Source organism: Triticum urartu, chromosome 2 (assembly GCF_003073215.2).
Source record: "Triticum urartu cultivar G1812 chromosome 2, Tu2.1, whole genome shotgun sequence".
Classification (NCBI taxonomy): domain Eukaryota; kingdom Viridiplantae; phylum Streptophyta; class Magnoliopsida; order Poales; family Poaceae; genus Triticum; species Triticum urartu.
Genome location: NC_053023.1, coordinates 607,807,917 through 607,813,705, shown reverse-complemented (window position 1 = coordinate 607,813,705; position 5,789 = coordinate 607,807,917). Strand labels below are relative to the sequence as shown.

General features: G+C 42.7%; 1 long non-coding RNA gene across 2 annotated transcripts; it reads left to right on the top strand.

The window, feature by feature from the left end:
* The first annotated feature begins 1,432 nt into the window (after positions 1-1,432).
* LOC125539148 lies at positions 1,433-5,288 on the top strand. 2 transcript variants are annotated; one of them, XR_007296683.1, is made up of 5 exons: positions 1,433-2,021; positions 2,123-2,291; positions 3,009-3,135; positions 3,889-4,095; positions 5,071-5,288. It is a non-coding gene; the product is annotated as an uncharacterized LOC125539148 (long non-coding RNA). The 2 variants fall into 2 exon arrangements; XR_007296682.1 differs by having other exon boundaries at positions 1,434-2,291.
* The last annotated feature ends 501 nt before the right edge of the window (positions 5,289-5,789 follow it).

Sequence of the window (5,789 nt, the reverse complement as noted above, 5' to 3'; positions counted from 1 at the left end):
CAATGCGATGGCTTTGCAATTTTTTGATTTTTTTTGAATTTTTTATGCCTGTATCAAAATGCGGTCGAAACGGCAGGCTTGACCGTTCTTAGCTAGTTGTTGAATCTTGGAAACCTTTTGATGTTTCTCTTATTAAATAGATAGTTATGTACCTAGAAATGATTTTTGGATAAAATAAAGAGCAAACTATGAGGCAGCTATAGTTCAAATTTGACCCGCTTCCTACTGAATCAGCGAAAATTTGTCTTCTTCACTAGAGGTGGATCAAGGCTTTTGACACCCAACCATTTGGTCAATTGTGCATTAAACATGGCCTAGTATTTTATAAAATTAATTTGGTACAATCTTGCAACAAATATATGGTAGGTCTTTCACAAAAAAACTCATTTTTGGCACTCGGAAAATGAAAAATTGATTTTCCGTTCAAAGAAAACGAAAAATCCCTTAGGAAACATTGTTTGCCATTGCAAGATGCACTGTTGTGCACAATATGAGATCATTTTAAGAAACTATGCCATCAATGTGGCCATAAGATTGATCATTTGGCTTGAAAGCCGTGAATCTTCATAGATAATAGCTCATTTATGTTAACACTTTTTTAAAAGAATTACCGTATTACAAATTTATTATTTTTCCTGGTAACTTGGCCACATATAATGACACAATCCGAAGGTTTTCCAATTTTTATTTTTTTTATTTTTTATGCTCGTTTCTTCAAAATGCGATCAAAACGGCAGGCATGCCCGTTCCTAGCTAGTGGTTGAATTTTGGATTTATCTGGTGTTTCTCTAATTAAATAGATACTTATGTACCTACAAAAGATTTTTGAAAAAAATAAAGAGCAAACTATGAGGCATTTGTTGTTCAAATTTGACGTGTTTCCTGCTGAATCGGCGAAAATTTGTCTTTTTCATCAGAGGTGGAACAAAGCTTTTGACACCCATCCATTTGGTCAATTGTGCATTAAATATGGCCTAGTATTTTAGAAAAATGATTTGATCCAATTTTGCAACAAATATATGGTAGGTCCTTCACAAAAAACTCATTTTGGTCCCTCGAAAAATGAAAAATGTTTTTTCTGCCAAAAAACTCATTTCTCACTACACCTTTTTGAAGATATTTATCTTTTTTCATGTTTGTTGTTTTTTCTGAAAACTCGTTCACATTTTGGTGACACAATGAGAAGGTTTTCTATTTTCTTTTTGAATTTCTCAGGTCATAAAATAGCTGACATGATTTTAACACATTATTTTTTGGCAACTATGACCAATTTAGATGGTCATAGCATCATACTGCATTCTGATTGGTCCGTAGACGTTTCACACGGATCATGCATCATACGCCGTCTGATGCTCGTGGATCCAACGGCTGTCCTCAACCCTTCCACACCAACCCCGAAACCCTAGCTAGTCATTTTCCATCCACCCCCGCCTCCTTTCTTTCCCACATCCATCCATCTCCTCGCTGTCTCGCCCGACGGAGAGAGAGAGAGAGATGCCTCCTCCCTTCCAGATCGCCGCTGGCACCTCCCTCCGGCGGAGCTGGCCGCCATCCATGGCCTCCCGCACGCCCTACTCCTCTCCCCTCCCCTTCCCCCACCCAACCAAACCGCACGTCCTTGGCCACATCCCCGCTCGATCTCGTCGGGAACGAGGCCTCCTGCAACCACCGGCCTTCATCGATCCAACCATCCATCCATGCCCGCAGCAGCACTCCAGCCGCTTGTGCTCCTTCCCCAGCAGCGCACCCCGGCGCCTCCTCGTCCCCACACAGCCCGCGAGGCACCGGCCTCCTCTGCTTCGCGCCTCCCGAGCACCGACCAGGAGCCCGAGCTCCATCTTCTACGCCCGCGTCTGAGCGAGAGGAGCTCACTGCTCGAGCATGCACAAGACCCATGGCGCCCTCCCGAGCTCCTCCCGTGCGTGCCTCCACTCGTTCTCGTCTCCCTCCGTCTTCATCGCAGCACCATAGGACCAATAGCTCCACCGCGCGTGCCCGTCGGCGGCAAGAGTCCCAGGCCAGTGAGCCAAGCCTCTCCCTTGCCTTCTCCATTTCCCGTGCTCCCTTTCTTCTCTTCCCTCGCTAACCTCCGGCTCTCTCTGTCCTTTTCTCGGTATGACAGCCAACGCCATGGACAGAGTCTGTCCAGGATCTCGCTGCTCGGACCCGCTTCCTCTGGCCACCGAAGCCTCTGACCAGCCTCGTCGCATGGACCTCCTCCCCCACCTGGCAAATCCGTCCTCTCCTGCCCGTTGACCATTGCCGCCGGAGCCGTATATCGCCCCTCACTGGTTCTTGCTTTGACGCCCACCTTTGTAACATTTTTCACTCGCTCTACTTGTTTTGATGTGGAGATGTGAGGACTTGGTAGTTTATTTGTGTGCTTGGCCGATGGGGTTGTTTTTGGCTCTATTTGGTCTGTGCTGGATAATAGTTTGAAACATGAAGGCGATAGGAACCATGTGTGTGTGTGTATGTGTGTGTGTGTGTGTCTGTGTGTGTGTATAGAACCTTGAGGTTGCAGGCTCTCCTGTCTAAATGAATGGATTCTAGTGGTTAACTAGAAAACTGAAACATTCGTGAATTTAGTCGCGAAATTGGTAGGCAGACTGATGTCTTTGCTGTAAAGACTGATTTACTGTAAACTGTTTTGTTTATCTTATTTCGGCAGTTTCTGAACTTCGTATTAATTGAGGCTTTAAACCAAGAATTTGTTACTGTATATTTTAAGTCCTTAGAACTCCTAAGAAAATTAAAGGAAGTTTTCTGGCGTGCCTGCAATAGATGGAAATAATCGAGTCATGTTGATGTTGTCATGCTTGGTAGATTCAGTTTGGCATGGATTTGGATCAAGTTTGTATTACTGATGGCTTAATATTTAATCTGTTTAGCTTGATTTGAAATTGAAATCATAGGGTTCTTTTAATCTCATTTTGAATTGTTTGTAGTTGCTCCAGGTCCTTCTCTAGCTGTGTTTATAACTTTCTTTGTTCCTTTTTTGATAACAGGACCAGTTTGATGGAGTTCCCAAAATGCCCGACTCCAACGGCAATGACATGCACCACGAGGAGGATGATGGCCTCTTCACCTACTCCGACCCCATCCTCCCCGACGCCTGGTCGTAGCCCTGTACATGTACTTCTCATGGAATTGCTCATGTCATGTCATGTCCAGTTCCTTGGCACATAGGTTGATCTGCCTGTGAATGATAGTGTCTCTTACCCTCTACATGTTGACCCAGTTTGTGTAAAGAATATGCTCCATGTTAGATGCCACTGCATCATTTTCACCTAACATCATGTGGCGATTAGAAATATAATAGGGATGGATGCGTCTTGGAAACCACAAGAAAAAGGCTACTCTGCTTTTGTTATGTAGTATATGCTTCCATGTTGCTCTTATACCACCATGGCTTAGCTAACATTACTCATGTTATGATGTCCAATGGCCTGGCAGATGCATTGCGATGTCCGTGATAGCATCTGTTTGTGTAACAGGATATGCTCATCCATGTTGCTGCACCATTTTCGCTTAACTTCTTACCATTATATGAAAATTAAAAATTCAGAATGGAATTGGGATAGACGAGTCTTATTGATACACCCCTTGGTCAATATTTGTCTTTGGGGGCCATGACAATGCTAATGTTCTGTTCTTTTCATCCTTGCCCGTGTACAATTTCTTCTTGATATGCTTCACTTTTAAACTATACATTACATGGTAAAATGGAATCGGGATGGTTATGTCCTGGTTGTCATGAGAATATGTTACTCCTGCTTTTGTTATTTATCGCCTTTCCTCTGTACAGTTTATCCCTGGTATGCTTCCATGTTACTACTATATCATCATGGCTCAGCTAACATCTCATTGTGCTCTTTTTCATTTCAGAAGTCAGAATTCGGCCATGGCGGATCTGCAGACGCCGCTGGTGCGACCAAAGAGGAAGAAGGTTCTGGTGGACTACCTGCTAAGGTTTGCTTAGCTCGTGCGGATGGGAGACAGATGCCCGCACGGATCCGGTGTCTCCGACCTCGGCATCCACAAGGAGGAGCAGCGACAATTACATACCCAACCATGGGGCAGCATCAATTCATGGTTGAGCCTCCTTCTACCTCTCTCACGTTCCCTGATTTTGCTGCTGCTCTAGATTCACTTTCATGCTTGACTGAATCTAGTGCTATTGCCGTCAGTCCCTAGTCCCTAGTGCTACTGCTCTGAATTCACATACATGCTTGACTAAATTCACTTGGCATTGCACTATTTGCCAAATTGATTTGCTTGCCTGCTGCAATGAATTCCTGACTGGTTCAGGTCTCTGCTGGCTATTTTCAACTATGTGCCATGTTCTTATTTACACTCCATGATGGCAACACAACCAACTTATACCATCACAATATATTTCTATTTTTCTCGCAAGATTTTTATTTAGGGCCACAGAATGAAAAATTATACTACTCTGAGAAAGCTATAAAAAATCAGCAATATCAAATGGAATGAAAAACCAGTCTGAGAGGTAGCATCTGCTCTCGTTAGGTAATATACGGTGTGTCCACATAATCTAATTTCTCACTCAGCTGCATACAATCTGTGTGGAGAAGACTGACAATAGACTAATAGGTTAATATTAACATCAAATAACTTAAACAAGGACATTGTTGGTGTTAACCCACCACCCTTTTATTCAATTTGCCTGCTGGACCTTACAAGCAGCAGCCTTCACAACTCTTTCATACCCAATAACTGGGGAAGAGCATGGAATCAGTAGCATAGCTTTCCTTGTACCAAATGCATGCACATCACATGGTTGCTCAAGTCCTTCATTCCTTCTGTTTTGGTAAAAATCTTCTTTAGTTTTGTACATGGCACGCATGTTGCTGATAATTAATCCGCTTTTGCTAGTTCTACTATGATTCATGTGCTCATGTTGGCTGGAAATTGCCCTGATTATACATATATTTTTATTACATTATACATTAATGTATTATGCAGTTATTTGTGTGCGTGATGATTTCAGCTTTTTTCCCCTTTCCTCCTTGATTGATCTATTAATGTAATGTTATGTTTTTGTAGGAAGGCAAGTTGTTGCATCTGGAGCACATCAGAGGGAGCAATAAAGTTTGTACTACTTGGTTCTTACCATTAGGACAGTACAAGATGTGCTAATACGAGTTGAACAATGTTATGTAGTAGTAAGTTAAGGCAAATTGTGTAGATGATGTATTCTTGTGTAAGTAAATGTTGTATTCCCTGTGTACATGAAGATTATGAAAATTGTGTGCATGCTACTACATATGGGTTGAATATGGCAGAAAATAGTACTGGGCCTGAATAGGCCATGGCCCAAACTAAGTTGGTTTGGAGCTGTTTATTTAATGGAAAAAACTCGTTAGAGAAGGGTGAAAATAATATGAAATTGACTATTAAAAGGCCACGACCCAGAATATAAAAAAGGCTGAATTGTGAATATAAAAAGGCCAGATTGTTGGGCCTGGCACATGAAGCCGATCAAAAATTGATAGAAACAAATATATAAAAAGGCTGAATTGTTGGGCCTGGCCCATGTAAAGCGTCGAATCGGACCGGGCTGATTCTTGTCAACGACCTTTTCATTTGGTCGCAATTTTGCCACGTCAGCTTTTCACTTCGGATCCGATGTGGCCTGGGCAGACAACCAGTGACCAAAACAAAAGGTCATGGGTTCAACGACCTTCTGTTTTGGCCGTAAACATCAACGACCTTCTCACAGATAAGGTCGTTAATTTCAGTTTACGACCGCCAGCTTTTGACCT